We start from the raw sequence: 22308 nt of genomic DNA on the forward strand, positions 1-22308 counted from the left end.
TTTTCGACTTGTTGCGCTTGTCAACGCTTATCATTAACGCTTTTGTTGACTTAACCTGTACTTGAACCCTTTTTCGTTGAAGTGCAGACTTATTCATGCACTTTTTGTGGCGGAGCAGCCACAAAGCAATCGTATATATGTATATAAAAAAAATATTTAAAGTGGTAGTAGTATATATATTTGTATGCAGAAAGGGCATGGCTCAGGTTAAACGTGTGACAACATTGAAAAATTCTGCGAAATATTTTTGAAAGTTTTGCAAAATATCCAAAAATATCAATTTACTATACACAAGTGTTTGTAATTTTTATTTTATTTTTTATTTTTTACTTAACATTCTCAAAATATTCCTGATAACCTATTGGCAATGATTTTTGAATCCCATTTTCTTGCTATGCTGCCATATTGCTGTATTTTGAGAGGAGTGAAAGAGCTACTTATCCATATCTGCGACAGTATGTCCGAATACACCATTGGCAATGCGAAAAGTCTTATAAATCCTCACCTTCGGAACATGTGATTGCCCCCAGTTTTCGCATATTACTTTACTACGTGACTGAACACAGTTGCTTACTATACCATGTATAGTGATGGGTTAGTTTCGAGTGAGAACTTTACTTCTCAATTATTTTCTTAACCCACAGAAAAACTGGAATATCGCAAAGATCGGTAAAAACCATTTTGAAAGATCATTTGGGCCTGAAGTGAAATACAATTGGTTCCGAAATCACTAAATTATTGCGAGAAACAGCGTCGCTCTGACGACTGTGAAACATTGCTTTCCGACTACCAGCATTGTCATAAAACATATTATTACTGGCGATGAGTCATGCGGATCGCTATGCTTACCTGAAAACAGACGTTCCAATCGTAATCGATTATCTTGGCAAAGGTGAGTCGAAGCCGAAAAAACCACTTCACAGCAGGTCAAAAATCAAGGTTATGCTGACAGTTTTCTTATAGATATTATCGAAGTGTGGTGCACTCCATATTCCTTCCCTCCGGCCAAACTGTTAACAAGGATTACTACCGCTTCGGGGTTTTGAGTCAAATAGAGACAGTGTTTCTTAGGTTGAAACATTGAGAGCCGTGGAATATGTCCAGTCTTATAGGGCTGAAGGCAGACATTCACATAGGTAATCATCTGATCTTCCTTCGCGTATGCTTTGCATTCCGCCGAATCTGCTTCTCATTTTCTCAAATCGGGACCTTAAGGTTAGATGTGGTAATCTCTACAATATTACTAAGTTTGCTATTGCCTAGAAATATAAACTTTTTGGTCTATCCATCATCAACACTACGCCAAAGTAACATTGTGGTATGCGCAATGTTGCCTTCGTTCCAAGACCTAAGTTATTCCTCTACGGTTCCTTGCTTCAAACAACTCTTGAAGGAGCTGAATGGTCTGGAGCAGGAATTGTGTCTTCAGCTGTCCCAGAGCGGGCCAGCTCGTCTTCCTTTCAATTTCCGTCTTTTCCCATGTGATCGGGTGTCCAGATGTTATTAACTGGTTTACCTCCTGAGAGTCTTGTTATTGCCTGTTTGCATAACCTAATGCAGTGCGACTTAGTTTTGGCTCTACTGATATCATTAATTGCCGCTTGTGTATCGACTAGAAGGTTTATGAACTTGTTCGTAAGAGCAGAAAACCACTTAGCCCCTTCTGTAATGCCCACAATTTCAGCCTGAAAGATTGAATTGTAGTCATTTAGTTTGAAGCTACGTTCTTTGTATGGACTACAACAGAAGAAGCCGGCTCCTCTTTTTACTATTACCACCATTTACTATAATACAAAATAGCTGTACGTGCTAGAAAATTTTGAACTCAAATTCGTAAACAGGACACCTCAATAGACCGCTTAGCATATCATCCGCAAATATTTTTCCTTCGGATTTGTTGAGTAGTGTTCGCTTATAAACATGAATTTGAAGTAAAATACACTCCACAAGTAGTCTCACTGTCTGAGAAAGCTATATGGCTTCACTGGGCGCGCTTGCGGAATATAGTGTTCTATATACTTATACGATTTTGTGTACAAACACATACATATCTCCATACATGTTATATTTACTTGTAGCTTCATATGGAAATACGACTAAGTGAAATTTGACGCGCTAATCCCACTTTTGATTGATTGGTATACCAAAATCACGATGAGTAATTAAATATGCGAAAATCCGGGCATATTATGTAACAGAAATGCATGAAGCAATGCCATTTTTTGTGGTTTGCACGGAATATGAATATAAGTTTCCCAGGCAGCAGAAACGCTCGGCATTCAAGTGGGCGCGCAAATTCCAAACAATCATTCCTTTTTTACATAACGAAAAATTGCAAAAAGCAAAATAATCAATTTATCAACTAAATACAAATGCAAATACCGTTAAACGTTTTAATGGATTAACCAAATGAGTGGAAATCGATTTGAAATCGAAGCGGAATCAAAACATAATCACTGTGATTCATGCAGTCGATATTAATGACCCTAAGAATCAACAACAAAAATATTGACAACAACAATAGTAGCAACAACAATCATAACACAGTAACAACAACAGTAATAATAATATTAACAACAACAACAAGAACAAGTCAAAGAACAAACGCTGCCATTTGCGCCATTGAATGCAAATCATTGTGTCAATATGCCAATATGCCGTTGCATTCACCAACATTTATCACCATCGATTTGCATATGTGTGTATGTGTGAGTGTGTGTTTGACTAGAGAGATACCCGTATCTGTATCTATATCTATGCCATAAGATCTGTAATGCCTTAATTAATTCAGTTCATAAATCGCGCAGTAATAATTTCTTGTGGCGAAGCGGAGGTGTTGAGGTGTTGCCAACTGGTGGTGGCAAGAATGACGGCGACGGCGACGGCGATGGCGCTGCTGATGGCGGTGGTGGTGGTGGTGACGGCGGCGCTGTTGTTGATGGTGCTTACTCAAGCCAAACAACCGTAAGAATATAAAAGTGTCACTTGTATGCGCATGCTAAATTCATTGAATGAAAATTATAATGGCAAATAAGAAACAATCACGTAAAATTACAATGTCTGCATATGCATTTCGTTTACTTAATAACATAAATTAATAACATGTGAATGCACTGGGCGAAACAAATATAGCAATTCAACTTGTATTATCTAATCTAACAGTTCAGGCTTGGCAAATACCAGCTTTTATAAGGAGGCCGCGCATTCTGGAAGTATTAGCAACAGCTTATTGATTTCCGGCAAAGACCGAAGAACTGATTTATTTCGTGTGTTCTTGTTGTAGCGACGTTAAATGTTCAAAAAAAAAAATTATTTTGAAAAATCTTCCGTGTTTACGATACTTCTTTGGTTATAAAGCTAGGTATATTCTAATAACGAAGATCGGATAGACGAGGGAACGGACAATGTTGCAATATTTTTGAATGCTTGCAGTTCGTCTAAAGAACAGAAAATTTATAATCTAGGAAAGTTGGGCTGAATTATTCAAATTTGGTGCTTATCTTATCACGGAGGAGACTACCGTTAGGAATTTCTATATGCTTTGCTCCATATGTGACAGTAGTGAGTCTATAAAGAAAATTTAAAACTTGGCAGATCCAATTTTCTTGGGTGGTTGTTTGGTTGAAAAGAGAGGCGCGGTCACGCCATTCCGTAAGGGATCGTACTTGTGATTGAAATTTGACAAAGTGTTTGATTTTTTCGACTCTGACGGCTCAATATTTTTTAAGTTGGAACATTAGGAACCGTGGAAGATATCCTGTCCCAACCGGCAGAAAGCTTGGTATTCACAAATGTAATGTTCTAGCGTCTCATCATCCTTCGACCAAGTAGCTTAAAAGTAGATGCCCTTTAATGACCTCAAAATTGCTTAGTTTTGTCCAACCTAACAGTAGAAGTTTTATGGTCCGTCCACCATCAACACTGCCTACTTTTGTGGTATGGCCTGCGTTGCTAGTATTCCAAGATCTGAAGAGGTCCTTTAGAGTCCATTGCTTAAAGCAGCCCTTGAAAGAGTGAAATTGTTCCTCAGCGATCAAACTCGTCTGCCTTTTCAACTCCTTCTATCCACATAGCTGGGCCAGAACCTTTTTAGTAACAATATATACTTAGCTCTACCGATCTTATTATGCAGCTTTTACTTTCTCTATTCGTGCACTAATTGGGTATTACACGAGCTTCTAATCTAATTAATATATCATAGTTCAAGAAATAATACACCGTAGAACTTCCGTTTTCTTATTTGAGAGAACGATGAAGTCCGCATTAATTGCTGAGGAATTATCAACACTGGAATAAAGGAAGGCAACGCATCAATAATCTGCCGTATCTACGTATTTCATCCAAGTTTCGAACCTTTATAATAATCTATCATGCAATGCTAAGTTTCAAACCTTGTTCAGTTAAAGTGTAGAAATATCGTACAGTTATCCAGCTAGAAATGATTCATTCTAAAGGTGGAGTAATGAGCTGAAAGAGATCTATATGAATCCTGAAACGTAGTACAGAGCCTTGAGCACCCGAATGAAATAGAAATACTTTCTTTAATCCAAGGTGAGGAAAATAATGTTTCGATTAGTGCTAAGAATTGATCTATTCCACTGCCTAGATAGAATTTGATATAATCCTACGTATAGTAAAAGGTTCATTTGCTTGTTGTTCGGAACTACGTGGACATACGTGGACATATCTTCTTCTTCTTCTTTATTAAAGTAGGCAGTGATTACGCGGTTAAAGCCGAGTTTACAGAGATTGCAAGTGTAGCTAAGTCCTTTTCCCTCTCGTCTTTCCAATGGAGTTGAGGTCTTTCTCCTCTTCTGCTTCCCCGGCCTTCTGCACCATATATCTGGTCAGGGATGATGAGTGACTTGTAGAGTTTGACTCTTTGTTCGTCGAGAGAGAAAAGGTTCTGAGATTTAAGTAAAAATTTATATGTAGTATACATATGTATATGCGCTTGACTATGTAATGGATATTTTTCTTATTTACTGGCGTAGACACCGCTTACGATGTTATAGCCGAGCAGCCAGATCCTTATCCACTTGATCTCTCCAACGGAGTGGATGTCTTTTTCTCCCTCTGCTTCCACCGGCGGGAACTGAATCGAAAACCTTCAAAGTTGGAATGTTCTCTTCCATCTGGACAACATGACCTAGCCAGCGCAGGCGCTGTCTCCTGATTCGTTGAATTCTGTCATTGGCTTATTAATTTTTCATTGAAAGTGGTTTCTACGTATCCCAAAACCAGGTCCCAAACCCATCGCACAACCTCCCTAGGCGACTATTATAAAGTTTTATACACATTTGTATAGCAAGTCGCTAGTTTCAAGACTAACGCTCGCTCGGAGCCGCACCTCTGGTGTACGGACACTGTAATTAAGCTTCAGGGAACCCTTAAGTAGCATATTTCGGCGAGGCTCCGCTAAAGCTTCCTCTCTTTTAGCCGTGACCACAGACTTCACATGGTTTGGCTACCGCATCTTACACAAAAATTCACCAACTTAATCAAAAAGTTTTCCAACAGTCTCCAAAAAAGGTTTACGGTGTATCTCCATCAGCGGGCGCACGCCTTACAGCCACTTACGCCCACTTCAAAAAGCGCAAAGCACAAAGCGCCAAATCGAAAAATTGAATAATGATGTTGCATGTGGCAAAATATTGCATTTTGCATAATTACCGTTGCACTTGGCATGTCAAACAGTCAATACACATGTGGCTATTATGAAGAAAATACAGCAGCAACAACAAACACCACGTTCTCGTCACACACCGGTATATGGTCGTTAAAACAAAAGCAAAAGCGGCAAACTATTGTTGTTGTACATAAAACATTGTTGTCTCTGCAAATAGCGGTTTATAAATAAATCGCGTGAATATGTAAATTGGCAAGCGAGTATTTGCTTAGCGCTGAGGCGAAGCAAAAAACGGCCGGCAAACCCAGCAACAGCTGCCCCCAGCAGCCTACACACGCAACTCGCGTCTGGCTGTGGGGCGCTGCGCATGCGCCGCGAGTATTTAAGCGGCAAATCTTTATTTGTGTCTACATGTGTGTGTGTTTGTGTCTGTGGTGGTGGTGGTGGTGGGCGCAAAGCGTTCGCTATTTATCGGCGCAAATTTTTATTCACTTCTTTTCAATTGTTGTTGTTGTTGCATTGGTTAGCGTTGCTGCGGCGATGACTCATGTGCTTGCAACTCAGCGCTGCAGCTGGACTTTGTACACTCGTTCCATTGATTGCCATTGATTTGTTGTTCCCACTATTGTTGTATTTGATCTTGTTGATATTGTTGTTGCATTTGTTGCTATTGTCTAACGCAGAGGTATGCATTTCTATGACCAGAGGTGCAGCCACAATTGTTGGCGCCAAACTTGCATTGTTGTTGTGTCGGTATTTAACTTTATGCACTCGTTAACTGTACAGTTTTGAGCGAAAGAGAGAGTGAGAGAGCCGTAGGTGCTGGAATTGGTATTTTATACCACTTATTAAACAGCAGAAGCAAGCTTCTGGGTCTATGCTGGTTATAGCTTCAAGAAGCTCAGGTCTTCTTAGGTTCTTGGGAATAAAATTTGTGTTAGTCTTTCAAAGGGTTCGAACCCGTTTTGTGTCTACCGTTTTCTCAACTTTCTCCAAAATCAATAACCCCATAACTCCTATTTAGTCAATCGATTTTGACATTCGCTGTGTGGCTTGTGGCGCCGTCCTGATGGAACCACATATTGTCCAAGTTCATATCATCATTCAGCCAGAAATGAGCCTGATCGCTGAAGTTGACTTTTCGATGAAAATCCGGATAATTTTCAAGTTGTCGCTCAGCACAATTCACGAAGATACGACTCTGGGGGTCAAGCGGCTTCAGTTCTTGCGTCAATTTGATCTTGTAAGAATGTAAGAAAAGATCTTTTCACAAAATTCGCCACAATGACGTCACATATATGCCCAACGCTTGAGAACAACGTGTGGGAGACTGATTTGGGTCTTCCTCAATTGATGCGATAGCGGCGGCAATATTCCCGAAACTATGGGCTCTTCTTTGTCTCACTGACACGGGGCTATTCAGTACTGTGCCTGTGGATTAAAATTTTTCCACTAGACCCTCAATTGCTGATCTGACAGAACGATTGGGCGTAGCGCTCTTAGAGCTGAAGGCACTGACTCCGAATTTCGGTAGTAAATTTTAATAATTTCGACTCGTTGGTAGATTGTATATCTTTCCATGACGAAATGGCATGACTCTACTGAAGAGAAATGTAAAAATAGTCTCTATCGTTGTACTTTTGTAGCGTTCCATTTGAAAACCCAGTTATAAGAATCAGGCATTTTGGTACAAGTCTATAATCGACACGCTTCATACCCAAAACGCTAACCAAAATGTGTTGAGCCGACTCAAAAGAGATGTTCAGATTCTCAGCTTTCTCTCTGATGTTAACACGACGGTTTTCATAAACTTTTTCTTGAATTTTTTCGAAGTTATCGTCCCTGACAGAGATGGAAGGAAGAGTCACATGATGTAAGTCTGCGATAACTTCAGGCCTTTGTAAGTAGCCGGACCGGTTGTTCATTTTTTCCATAGTAAAAATCGCCAAAAATGAGGAACACATTCTATCGATTCGGTTCAGTTTAAATGAATCAGTCCGAGTCAAATTTGATCAGATGGTAGTTCTTGAGAATGTGTCTGGAATTCAGAGATTAATGATGAGAATCGTTGGAAACACTCAATAAACACGTTTGGGATATTTCTCTAAAACGCTCTGAGATGCCATATGAAGAGAGGCTATATGACAATATAAAGCCTTCTCTGTCACTTTCTTGCTGAAGAAGTCTAAAGTCATCTGATATATGTATATCCTCACGATTTTAATAAGATCCTAGCTACTGTTCCATTATTAATTCCCTTGTTTATGTAGATCCATAACGGTATTTTTAGATCCTGGCCGAAAACTGAGACGTCCTTAGATATTTTTTAGAAAATGTTAAACAAAAGTGCAAAACAATATAAATTTCGACTTCTTGTTGTTTCTCTTAAATTTAGAATTGAATTTGTTGTTGCCGCTGCGAACGCCAGCTCGGTTGCTGTGAGGGAGTTTTCCGCTTGACAATTGCTTGTCAAATTCTGCCTTGTCTGCGATTTTATGGCAGCCAGACATGTCATGCGCTGTTGTTGTTGTTTTTACTGTCATTGCAACTCAACTTTGTATGCAAACACTGGGTCACACACACACACACTCGCACAGACACGTCGCTCAATTGTCCGTCGCGACTTCGGTGTGGCATTTTGCACTTTGCGCGCTTTAAAACCTCGCAGTTTTATTGCAGCTGTTGTTGTTGCAGCTAACTTTTTGTTACAGAGATTTCCTACTTCTTCTCATGACTTTTTTCGCATTTGTTTGATTGCTTGCTTGGTCAACGCGACGTTTTAAGCTGGGCTTGGTGACAACATTTTTATTGGCTTAATTAAGCCGGTTGTCGGCGGGTCGCGAGCACTGACGACGTAATGATCGGCCGGTTGGTTGGGCGGTGTGATGGTACGAGTAACAGATCAGTTGCTGCAACCTGAGTATATGTATGTATGTGTGAGGCTTAATTGTGGAAGATCGCAAAATGTCTAGATTTGCGAAGACTTTCGCAATGCCTGACGTATCGTTCATATTAATTCAACTCGGCATCTTCTGATGGTTTTTGCGATTTTCCCACCCGCAGTCTAATCGTGTAATCACTTCAAATATAAATTTGACGAAGTTCGTTAAATATAGGCGGCACGTTGGATTATTATTCAGATTTCCTTATTATTCTTATTGAAATTACCCTCGCTTTTGAATTTTGCTTTGAATCGAGCTTCCTATTGAAATTATTCGCATTCCGACCTCTTTCGATAAATAGTTTAATTGGTAAAGCTGTTCGCCGAGATGCACATCATATTTGAACAGTTTAAGAATAATCCTTTTGGCTGTCTAAAATCTTCTAAAGATGGGTTTAATTTCTCATGTAACGACAAAAACCTTATAAGTCTAGTCGAGTGATATCGGTCTCAGCTTGTTCGTCCATATGGTTCGCGGCTTACTTCGGATGGTTACTGAAGGCTTCTACGTAAGAGACTCAAGGTATTATTAAGCGGAATATGTTGCTCATAGCTTCTGATTAGACTGATTAGAGCCTTAAACTAGTATAGGAGTACATGTTCATCTTTCTCAAGAAAACTACAGTGCGGAATAGTAGATATGTAGTTACCTCAGTGATCCATAAGTTTAAGATTATAGTCAATAGGGAGCTCTCCACAATGGACCTATTGCTTTCTTTATTCTTCTCAATTTTTGACCTCCAAGAAAACCCCCTATCTAGCATAGAATTCAAATACTTCCCCTCGTCTGTATGATCGAGAAATAGCCAAGAAGTGGGGGGGAACTCTTAAATTTTGTATTCTCTAGTAAATAATGTACTACCCAATGGCTCTCAAAGAGCTGGAAGCTCGTCTTTTCTTTATCGCAATGCTATCCATTTTTTTGTAGGCATTTTGATCTCGAGATAGTGCAAGTCCATTACCGAAAGTGGTGGTTGTTTCTTTGGGTTCTCGGGTAGTGGGACCAAATTCTACAAGTCACTATCCTGCTATATGGTGCAAAGGCATGGACGATGGCAACATTTGATGAGTCGGAGTCGAGTTTTCGAAAGAAATGTTCTGTGGAAGATTTATGGTTCTTTGCACATTGGCAACGGTGAATACCGCAGTCGATGAAACAATGAGCTGTACGATATGTGTGATGACATTGACATAGTTCAGCGAATTAAGATACAACTGTTACGTTAGCTAGGTCATGTCGTACGAATGGATGAAAACACTCCAGCTCTGAAAGTATTCGACCTAGTACGCGTCGGTGGAAACCACACAAGAGGAAGACCTCCACTCCGTTGGAAAGTGGAAATATAGAGTTATATTCGAGAATTCTCTTTAAATATTTGGTATCAAATAATATCCTCTGCTTTATAAGTATTTCTGATTAATCCAATTTTATATTTTTGTCTTAAATTAAGTGTTTTGTGTACTCTGAAAATAACTACGCTCAATTAGTGTAGCAGTGATCTTCTCTGGAAGGATATTTTGCAACTTAAGGAATAAGGATATAACAACTACCATCGAATGGATGTGAGTAATTTAATGAGTCATTTAATTTTCGTTAACAAGTCTTTCAAACTTTGCACAGCTCTGGTCTCGAGTATGACTATCTCTGAGTCTATCTTATGCCAAGCTCCTTTTATCTACATTTGTCTTTAATTATTATTGTCCAATCGCTTTCCTATGAATTTGAAATTTCCTGGTAATATGTTACCCGCGCCATCATGTCTAAATATGTGGAGCCTTGGACTGCTTTCCACCGCTCATTGATTATTGCCACACCATTGTCGCTGACTTGTTATTTGCGCTGTTGCTGTTTTCGTTGCTCTTGCCGCTGCTCCCAACACCTGGTTGCAATATTTTCTACTCACGCCGTGGCGCCCCTTGTAACTGCCTCCTTCTGCCTTGTAACATTTTATTTCTAATATTTTTATTAAGTTTAATTTGGTTTTCTTCCAAAAAATGCTTTAACTCATTGACTTCATGTTCAACATAAGTATCCTGCACGTTGTTTGTTATACTTGTATATGAGCCTTTTTTGTTGTTATTGTTTATCATTTGGTGTTAAACAATTCATTCCTGTTGGCGCATGATGCAATTACGAGTGCCTACATAGACACTTACATGTACAATAAAATAAAAAGCAATCGTTTGACCCATTTTTTGTGGTTAATATTTCACCAACTTGAAATTTCAGCTGATTTTGCATTACAAGCATGTCATCGTATTATTTATCTATCATCTGCATATTTTTTGTCGAAATTTTTTTAATAAACATGGGTCTTCGTGAGGCAACTTTGAAGTTACTTTTAATTATTTTTTAGTATCATCCTCTTATTATTCTTTCATTATCACAAAAACGCTCGATGCCGATCGATTCGTTTGGTTTCTAGTAGGTGTGGCTAACGAGACGTTTCAATCTCCAACTACCAAAAGTTGGACAATGAAGAAGAAAGCAGCCACACCGTATATCGCTTCTCGGCCTTATGACTAAGATCAAAGTGTAGTATAAATACCCATACGATTTTGTCCACACAAAAAGGCCACAATTGCTGCGACATTCACTAGACCTCTTACGTTTCACTATGGATCTGCAGAATTTCGCAATCGCACATGTCGTGATCCAATCTCCATAGCACCACTTTTCTTTACATACCTTCAAAAGACTAAATAAAGTCTTAGATCTAATGAAGATTTTCAGAAAAATTGATTTTTATATCTTTGAAGTGTTTAAGATGAAATCTTCTCGTAAACCATGCGAAATGGCAGTAAGCTTTGTCTTAGCCTAGAATCCCTACATCCTCGTCTAACTTCGAGAGACCGTTTAACCCCGAAATCGTATTAGTTAAGGGCCGACCAATGCGTAATTTCTGTACATTTTTTTCGGTATCACACCATATCTTTTCTCAATTTAGCGCCAATTCGAGATACCAAGTGCAGCCAGGTCCTTCTCCATCTGATCTCTCCAACGAAGTGAGGGTCCTCTTAATGTCTCTTAATTCACTGAAGTCCATATGTTAATGTAGTCGTATAACCCGTTCAGCTCATCGTTTCATAGAATGCAAAATTGCGCAAACGACCATAAATCTTCCGCAGAACCTTTCTCTAGAAAACTCGTTTCGTCGACTCATCAGATGTTGTCATCGTCCATACCTCTACACCATATGGCAGGACGGGAATAATGAGTGACTCATAGAGTTTGGTCTTTGTTCGTCGAAAGAGGATTTTACTTCTCAATTGCCTACTTTATCCGAAGTAGCACCTATTGGCAAGAGCAATCCTGCGTTGGATTTCCAGGCTGACATTGTTGGTGGTGTTAATACTGGTTCCTAAATAGACGAAATTATCTACAACTTCAAAGTTATGACTGTCAACAGTGACGTGGGGGCCAAGACGCGAGTGCGACGACTGTCGCTTGCTTCGCTTCCTTATCCAGTCTGGAGAAAGCAGAACTAACGGCGCGGTTGTTCAGGCCAATGTACACTCTTATAAAAGATTGTGCCTTCTCGATTCAGCTCTACAGATCGAATGATTTTCTCCAGCAGTAGATCGAAGAAGTCGCCTTGTCTGAAACCTCGTTTGTTCAGTTCTTCGCCGCCGTAATTGAATAGCTCGGCCGGCAATCCATCGGCCTTCGTCGTTGTGTTGTTCTTTAGACGGGTAATTGCTTTCGAATTTCATCATGATCGGGAAATGGAACGTTCGCTCCGTCGTCATCGATTGGAGAGAGCTTTACAGTATTATAAAAAGTCCCAGATGGTCAGCGCAAATATTCGCATTGAAACTCCATTATAGATTAGAAATAGTTTTCCAATTTCAAATTGTTTGTCTAAATTTTTTCATGGATGAGGGATTTTATCGATTTTACTAACCTGCATGCCACATCCAGAAATCGAACATTTCCCACAAAAATCTTGTGTGGCAAATATTTTTAGCGCATTGTTTTAAAGCATTTTCTTAAGTTTCCGGAAGAAATGACTATCCATGTGGGGGTAAAATGTAAACTGGGCCAATTAAAGCGAAATAGCGTCGCCAGATTTTCAATAATTGGCTAGCGTTATGATTGTTCATAAGCATAACCAGGTGTTGCTGCAACAAGATATTATATTATGCGATTACAATTAGTCAAAAATAGCCACGGCAACAACAACAACAACAATGCTTGCAATATTTTTTCGGGTGAGTGAAAGAATAGCCAAGTGTTGACTCGGCACGATCTGTATCACCAACGGTAGCAATGGCTCAGAACAGCAGTAGCAACAATGATAAAGGCAACAGCAACAAAAACAACAAGTACAACAACGAAAACATGCATTAAAATCACGGTGTGATTTTGATGTATGGATCCAGTACAGCCGTCTGCCACAAGCGGACCCCGGTAGAGTAACACGAGGCCATAAAAGCGCCGGTGGCACCGGCAAGGCAGCAACAACAAGTATAACAATAACACCGGTCGACTGCTAACAGCAAAAAGCCTTTATTCCCCCAGCGATTTGCCAGCTACTTTAGACGACTGAAGGCGTTCGCTATCGGCGTGTTGCAACATTGCGCGGCCTGCCACAAGCGAAAAAAATCACACACACACTCACACTCACAAGCATGTTTTTCGGCAGCCGCAGTAGTTGTTGTTCACGTTAAACGCGTTTAAATGATTGGGTGCTGCTGGTTTTGGCTTAAATAAATTTGACTGGACTGCCATAATTTACACCAAAAACAGCAACAACAAATGCAAAAAAACGTAACAACATGAACACAAAGCCTGCCTGCCACAAATGGCTGCAAGAAACTTGAAACAAAAAGCTTTGTTTTCACTTTTTTGCAACGCCTTTGCCTTTTTGTTGTGCAACACGTTAACGGCTGCACTTGTGCACCTCCAAAAACTACAAAAACAACTGCAATAAAACAAAGAATGGAATTACACAAAAATTAGCAACAGTCAATATTAATACTCGCACGGTGCATGTCACGCTTCAAGTGGCAAACGAAGTTGAAAAAGTGAATTTGGCGCGTGCGCACAAATTAGCAGCAAGTTGCAAGAAAAAAAAGAAAACAATAGCAAAAAGCCAAACAAAAATGTGTCGGGAAACAACACGCAACACTTCAGTAACATGTTGCGGCATGTTGACAATACGCGCGGCATGCTCGTGTGGCATGTGTCGCTTTGAGGCTATACATGACTAACACATACGAGCACATAATTATGTGGGGTGTTCGAAAAGAACTCACAAAATCAGTTACGACACCTGAGGCTTTGAAACACACGGCTTAATCAAAAAATGGCTTTTCAAAATTACGACAGTAAACCCATACTACAGCGAACCGAGTCCTACGAGTATTACTTATTTTGTATGAATGTTCTAACCGATCATGGGTTCCATTAGTCGCTAGGTTAGGTTCGTTTGGGTAAATATCCAGATTACTTGTGAGGCCACAAATAATCCTTCTTGGAGCTCCTAACTTCTCTCTCTTGCTGTAGGCGGAATATTCGTTAAGTTTCTCGAAAATACCTTAATTCGATTACATGATTTGGGTCATCAGCAAACCCATACTGAAACTTTAACTCCTTAACTCATGGTCGTCGAGGTTCAAAAAACTCTGCTCTTATTAGGCACTCGAAGTACCTTCTAGGTATGCAGGCTATGATTTTTCGAAATGATCAGAAAGTTTTGACAATTCTTCTTCACGTGGGCTCTCCAAATATTTATTATACTCGAGTTCAGGAAACGAAATAATTCCTTTGAAGACTCCTTAAATCTATCTGTCCGGAAAGTAATAGGAGTGAGTCGATTAAAAAAAAATTTATAGAACCAATCGTTACAAATCTTTAAAAACTTTCAAAATAGGCTATTTTTGCGTCGATGCAGCGCTGCCAGCGCGATTTTCAAGCTTTGAAGGCGTCACGGAAAGCATTCTCCAGAATAGCCTTGAGATCTGAGATGCATGCTGCTTGCATCCCATTTCATCGGCCTTCTCAGGCAAGGAAACAAAAAAAGTCTGGGCGGCTGAGAAAGCGTTAGCTCTGTCGCAGATTTACCGAGTTTCACACAGAATTTAATCGCGAACCTCTGACCAGCCGCTCGTTCGTTAGCAACACCCTTCCTTCAGTAGGTCAGTCCTATTACTTTTCGGACAAACCCTGTATTCAAGCTACGAAGTTTCGAAATTATAAGAAAGTTTTGACATTTCCTTCTTCATGTGTGCTCTCCAAGTATTCATTATACTCGAGTCCGGGAAACGAAAAAGTTCCTTCAAAGACTTCTTCAAGGTATCCGTCGAATTAGACCCTTCGTTCAGTTGATTTTAATTACTAAGGAACGGACAATCCGAAATTGGAGTAATAGATCGAAGGCAATAAAAGAATTAAGAAGAGAGGGAGAGAGACAGAGAGAGAGAGAGAGAGAGATGAGAGAGAAAATAGATTAATTACGAAATTATAAGCCCGATTCGAAATGATTGCGGGTCTTTTTCTAACAGATCCTTCACAATGATCTACATATTTTCGTTCATAAATGGACTGTGCTTGAGAGATCGCCCCAAATTACATACTTACATATTAATAATTGAAAAGAGCATATTTGAGAGCACGATCTCGTCCTTAATCTAAATAATTAGTGTAGATATTAGTTCAAGGACTTGCACGCATATAATTCTGGCGATCAGCCAGTTTATTCCACAATGTTATTGGCTTTTTCGATTTTCTGTTACTTATAATAATTCCTAGAGCAATTTTCCACTTCTTTGCATCAGCTTTGATCTCCCCTCAGTCATGTTTATATCGACTTTTGCAACTCAAGCTCACTGGTCAATAAAAATATATCGCTGTAATACATTGGTACACGAATACTTGTACATATTTGTAGCATCATGTTGCCCCATGGGTGTTAAGCGCCTGCGTTGTGGCAGCCTCTCCCCCACTGTCTCACGAGTGTTGTTGTTGTAGTGGTATTTGGTATTTTTGGCATATTCGATGTGCCAAACATAAAATTTCAATTAACCACTGCCCATAAAATAGTACACTTACAAACAACAACAGCAAAAAAGAAAAACTACAACGATGAAATGAGCAGCAACAACACGCATGGGTGGCATAAATGACATCGATTAAAGGTATCAAAAACCAGTTGCCACAAAGAGCATGAAGGGAGACCGTGCGTGGCAAGTGTTGTTGGGTATAATAGTGATGACACATCAAGGTTTGGGAAAATCTGGCTTAAAGTGTAGGATTATAGAAGACTTAGATTTGAATTACTATATATAGAGACTTGCTTTAAATAAAGCTCGGTTTAGCAAGGTTCAACTAAGTTTAGGACGATTAGTGGTGCTACCATGATCCATTTAAATAAACTAGTTATCATAATTCATAAAGAGTTTCTTCCATCAGTTCAAGTGCGAATCCTTTTAAAGGCCTTAAATTCCAAAATAGATACCTGGTCATTTTGGACTAAGTAGGTAGTTGAGCGAACTTTAGCTGCCAACAGAGTCGACGTTAGGAGTTTTCAACAAAAAGGTTCTCCGGAAGATTTATGGTCCTTTACGCATTGCCAATCGAAGCAACGATGAGCAGTACGAGATATAACGACATTGACATAGTTCTGCGAATTAAGAGACGCTGCTAAGTCATGTGTCCCTTTAGCTCTAGGGTATTCTACGCAGTACCCGACGGGAGAAATAGAGGAAGACCTGCCCTCCATTGGAAAGACCAAGTGGAGAAGGACCTGGCTACACTTGGAATCTCCAATTAGTAAAAGAAAAAGTGGCGAATAAGATGGCTTAAGATGGTGTAACGTGCTCAACAAGGAGTGCTCGAGAAAATTCTTTGGTTAAGCTAAAATCACCTGGTATTTCGGGCGTTCGAACAACGATCCAACATCAGATAATTCTTCAATATTCGAAAGAATTCTAAAAGCTTTCCACTTTTTCTATTGAGAAGGGTTCTAAAGGAAATTTATTTTAGGTTTCAGGTTTTCAAACCCAAAGATACCAGTTTCCAGTATTAAGATTAAACCTCATCAGGTAATGTTTTCTTGCAATCAGTTAATAGATTTGGTCCATGGCTTTATAGTTCTTATTTATATTTTTATGAAGAAACTCGGAGTCGGAGTGAAACGATATTGAAAACCCTAATAGCAACAAAAGCTCCTTTAGATATGGGGTTTTAGGGATATTGAAACAAATTTCGTCTGGAGGATTTTAGAGACACAGTGAGAAGTTATCGGCTAGTGCAGACGAAAACTCAAATCAAGTACTGGTTCTCTTGTGTTCTGAGCTTCTTCGATAGACACTCAAATTTAGGCTTTGAGAAACTTGTAATATTGGAAAATGTTCGCGAAGTTCTAAAGAACCCTCTTTGGGGATATTATCTACTCAAAACTCAAAACATTTGCTGCTACTTAGGGACTTTAATAATCATTTTGCAATGTACTCATGTTACTCATTGCCTCATTTTCTCTTTGCAAGGGATACCACATATGAGTACACATACATACATATGTATCTATGTGCCAAATTCACGCGTGCGTTGCCGGTTCAATGCCGCTACATAGAGCTATAACAACGTTACAAATTCTCCGCTACAGTAATGGAAGCCATTGGCAACAGCCCATCAGCCATTGCAGCAGCTGCTGCAGAAGCAGAAGCAACCAAATCGGCAGCAGCACTAAATGCGATGTTGTTGCAACATCCAGCTATTACTCCTGCCGCTGCCACTGATGCTTCTACTAAGTGGCTGCCACAACTATTGCTCTGATATTATTGCCACACTTTAGCTGCGTTAGCATTTGCTTGCACTATTTAGGCGCGCGCATGTGGCATGAACTGAAAAATAGTGTTTAGTTGTGGCACATTGACGCCGCCAGTTAAGCAAACGCACCGTGCTTTGTCCATGTGTATGTGTGTCGTGTGTTGAAGAGTGTTAAAAGCTCATGTGTTGCAACTTACAACACATGCACTCACTCACTTTGTGGCACGAATTGCCGGATCAAATGATCTAACTAAATTGTTATGTGGCAAATGTTGCGCAAATGTTATTGAAATTGGGTTTTTATGTTGTTATAAACAAAACTACTAACACACATTAGTACATACTAACAGTTATTTTTATGGCTGTGTGTGTATGTATGCACGGAATGACTTCAGAGTTGATACTTGAGTAGCGGAAAAGAGTTAGGGAGCAGTTAGAGATGCTAAATTGAATTTTCCGGTGAGCTTGCTATTCTCAGGTGTCTTTTATTTGACTTGAAGACTGGATTTATTAGGAAAAGCGCCCAAAAGCGAAACCCATAAAACAGGGAATCCTAACCAAAGAATACCAGCGTCAATTGAAGATTTCAAGTGTAGCTAGGTTCTTCACCACCTGGTCTTTCCAACGGACAGAAGGTCTTCCTCTTCCTTTGCTGCCACCGGTGGATACTGCATCGAACACTTCTAATCGTCGGGTATGCTTTCGTCCGACCATATTCTACAAAGAAGCAGATCTCTTTATCAGTTCTTCGCTATCTATCGCGGTATTTATCCCATCCCGCATCACAACATTATCGATCTGATTGGTGGCTTTTCGATCCGGAGTCAGCCAGTTAGTTTGATGAATTTTTCTATGCTGGAATCTAGTACTACAGATAACTATGTTTATTTCGGGGCAGGCAGAAGTCGATCAGCCTCAACCCATTTGGCGATTTTTAATCATGGATGCTGAATTTACCGACCGTTGTGTCAAAAATACCTTTTTTACCCACCCAGGCGTTAAAGTCGCCAAGCACGATTTTGACATCATAGAAGACATAGTCATTCTTTTCCGTCAGTGCGTGTGTGCAAATCAACGATATGTTGAAGAACTTCGCTTTGATGCGCATTGTGGCTAGACGTTTATCCATTGGGGTGAATGACAGGACTCGACGACGGAGTCTCTCTCCCACCACGAACCCCACACTGAATTTGCGCTTCTTTATATGGCCACTGTAGTAAATGCCACAAGGACCTACATGTCTCAGTTTTTGTTCAACCCATCCCAGTTCTTGGACGGAGGTGGTGTTAGCCTTTACTTTTACGCAGACGTCAACCAGCTGGGCAGCGGCAACTTAAGGGAAAAGGGGGATAAGGGGGGTCTCTCGTCCGAGGCTAATGTTTTTTACGTGGAGGGTTCCAAACCCTATCTATTAATTATTTCGATCATTATAGCCCACTGATTTTACGATGGACACACTGATAATTCATGATTGGCTTTCTTACGAAGACCTTTGTCGTTAGTTTTGCTATATTTTCAACAAAACAGGGATGTGTCAGTAAAGAAGAAAAAGTGGGATGTCACTTCGAAAATCTGTAGTATTTTGAGATATTTGAGATCAAACTAAGATTTTACACATTTCAGTGACTTCGCCGAGAAGAAATCTTAAATTGCAACAAATAATGTATTCCTCTGACAACCCTTCGACTCCTGAAATCATCTTTCGCTGGTATAAAAGATAAGAGCAAACACCTGACAGCCACCAAACTTTCCATTTCGAGTCTACGTAACCGATTATATTTTTGAATTCTAAAAATAGTTTTCTGCGGTTACAAAAAGAAAAACTAGATACTTGGAGATCGTTTAGATCAGAGGAAAGGAGGATGGGGAACTTGTCAAGACAGATTTCATAGTAGTATTAAGGTTATTTCTATTACTGAGGTTCTTTTGAATTCTTTCTACCACGTGTCTTCTTAACACTGTTCATATTGTGGGAACTTCTGTAGCTATGTCAATTCTCCGGTTTTGGTTCGCAGATATTACTTTGGGATGGTTCTCATTTTTCTGATTTTTGTCGAGCCTGAGGATTGATATGAAACACGTTTATAATCCAAAATTGAAATGTACAATATTTTTAGCTACCTAGAAGCTGATGAAGATAGCAGGTGCTCTCCGATATATGGCAGATACTCTCTAAGCTATAATCAGTTTATACGAGTATACAATACAGCTTCTCTGGTATGTATATCAATGGCATCTTTGGCACCAACTACAATTTGCACAGCTTTCACCATTTTCCCCACCATGCGCTTCTTTTCTAATCCACCAACCATTCCTTTAACTTAATATGCCAGCCATCACCCTCAATTTTAACTCGAAATCTCCGAAACAAATGGAAAATATTAACACGTAGCCACTGCCAGACCTTGAGAGCCATAACAATCGATTAAATGTGAAGCAATTTGTGCAACATCAATTACCCATAATAATAATTGTGTCCATTAACAGCACATTCACACCAGCAACACCACCCAAAGCACCAGCACTTTTACGCCAATCACTCAGCACTGTACTGTTGGACCGTCGCCGCTAGTTATGGCTAGAGAGTGGCGATAATATTCTCACAATTATCCATAAAGAGTTCTGTGGAAAAAATGCAACGAAATTGCACAGAAGTCACTTAGCGGGCCAACACTGGGTCGAGCAGGCGCAGAGTTGCTCTGTCTGAGCTGGTGGGGGAGGAGCTGCTGATCGAAGGTGGGTTGAAGGAATGATAATTACATAGAACAGTAGTGTCTATGAGTGGGAAATATGGGCGTAAAGAGAGGTTGCTGGTGGAGCGGCAGCGCAGCAATAAAAGCGGGGCTTCAGTGGCTACTGCTCGTGGAGCTCTGCGATCAAGGTTACCATGGAGCTGTGGAGTGGTAATTTGTGGGCGATAGGGCTGCTTTAAATTAACCAATCGGCAATGCACCTACAATGGAGCCAGCCAGCAAGTTAAAGAGCAAAAACAATTGCTGTGTTGCAACATGAACAGCGCTGATTTGCACTTCGTGTCCTTTACACTCGCGTAATTTTACGAATTTCATACAAATTGTTTTGATTTTCTGTTTTAAAGCTGTTGTTTTTTGTTGTTTCCGGAATGCAGCTGCAAGGTGTGAGTTGCATCAGCAGCCATAATCAGCCGCGAGAACAATGCGCAATGCGCAATGTGCCAGGCAAGTGAATGAGTTTGGTGAGTGAGTGATTGCTGCATGCAACAGGTTAACTCCAAGCGCGCAACCTGTTGTCTAGCCAACTAACCGTTGGCTAACTAAGTAAGCGCAAATTGAGTGTAGTGTTGTTGGTGTTGGTGTATGTTGCTGTTGCCGGTCGATCGACCAACTGCCTGGGAATATAGGCGCGCAAATTGCTTCGCTGCCACCGCCGCCGCTGATTTTGATTTTGAAATTTGAACTTGAGGCTAAAGGTAAAAGTTGTTTGTCGAATAATTGCCAGCAAACGAGCTGAAATAATATGGAGTATACTGGCTTGTTACAACAGCAATAATATGTGCAAAATACGCTTGCAACTGCAAGTGTTGTATATCAAATAAAATAAGAAGGTGTTTTAAGGCATTCGCTTGTAAAGTTGCAACACGTAAGCGAGCGGAAGATTTGTGTAGTTAGCAATCTTCTATAAATTTGCAGAAGAAAAGGGTCTGTCGAAAGTATTTTAGGCAAATATTACTAAAGTTCAAGTTAAGTGAAGTTCAAGCTTTATGTCTCTAAGGGCTGCCAGACTAAGATCGGTACAGTAGGTTACACACAAAGACAGCTCAAACACCGTTAACGAAACTATCATACCATCCAGGAAGTTTTGCATGAATGTTTGTCTTTTATTGCTCTTATCGGCGATGGCTTGCTTGGAACAATCTACGGTTGATAACACCCCAATTTATGACTTTAGTCAAGCTTCACTGGGATCATCGAAAGACCAGCTGCTCCAATATGACACCAAGCGATCACATCTCAGACTTTGACTTCTCTTCTCATATGGAATACTGCTTTCATATCTTCTTTTCTTCTTCTTCTTCTTTATTGGCGTAGCCACCGCTTACGCAATCATAGCTGAGTTTACAACACTGCGACAGTCGTTTCTTCTTTTCGCAAGGTGGCACCAATTGGAGATTCCAAGCGAAGTCAGGCCCTTCTCCACCTGGTTTTTCCAACGGAGTGGAGGTCTTTCTCTTCTTCGCTTCCCCAGTGGGTACTGCGTCGAATACTTTCAGAGCTGGAGTGTTTTCATCCATTCGGACGAAAAAGCATAGCCGCTGTCCCCTAATTCGCTGAACTATGTCAATGTCGTCGTATATCTCAGACAGCTCATCGTTGCATAGAATACGGTATTCGCCATGGCCAATGCGCAAAGGACCATAAATCTTCCACAGAACCTTTCTCTCCTCAGATGTTGTCATCGTCCATGCCTCCGCTGCATACAGCAGGACGGGAATAATGAGTGACATATAGAGTTTGGCCTTTGTTCGTCGATAGAGGACTTTACTTCTCACTTGCCTACTCATTGGACTAGCATGTCAAACTCCTCTTGTTCTGTTTTTATTATAGCTCTAATTAAATTCATCGAAATCTTCTCGTTTTTAAAGCGAGCATCTCTCGGATTTTGAGTTATTCTCTTGTACCACTCCATACCTATTGAGAACACAGTTTGACCCAAAGTGAATCAGTCTTCCATGACCATTATTCTTATATTCTGGAATGGAACAAAACTGTATAATCTCTTGAGAAACTAGGTAGTACTTTTGCCATCTGTTTTGTCATAACGCTGAGGGTATCACTTTAAAGTGGTCATCAAGGAAGCCATTCTGTCAAAAAAACTCTCCAGAAAAGGTCTTGAGTTAAAATTTGGCTGTTGTCTTTAGTAAAAGTTACTTCCACATAATATCGTATTCCACTCATATCTCATCTTCACCTTGGCTGTTCTAAGTTA

General features: G+C 40.1%; 1 protein-coding gene across 2 annotated transcripts in view; it reads left to right on the forward strand.

The window, feature by feature from the left end:
* The window catches only part of LOC120767903 (trans-1,2-dihydrobenzene-1,2-diol dehydrogenase), a 240011-nt gene that overhangs the window by 20445 nt on the left and 197258 nt on the right, over window positions 1–22308 (forward strand). The gene's annotated exons all lie outside the window — the stretch shown is intronic.

This window comes from Bactrocera tryoni, chromosome 2 (genome assembly GCF_016617805.1).
Source record: "Bactrocera tryoni isolate S06 chromosome 2, CSIRO_BtryS06_freeze2, whole genome shotgun sequence".
NCBI lineage: Eukaryota > Metazoa > Arthropoda > Insecta > Diptera > Tephritidae > Bactrocera > Bactrocera tryoni.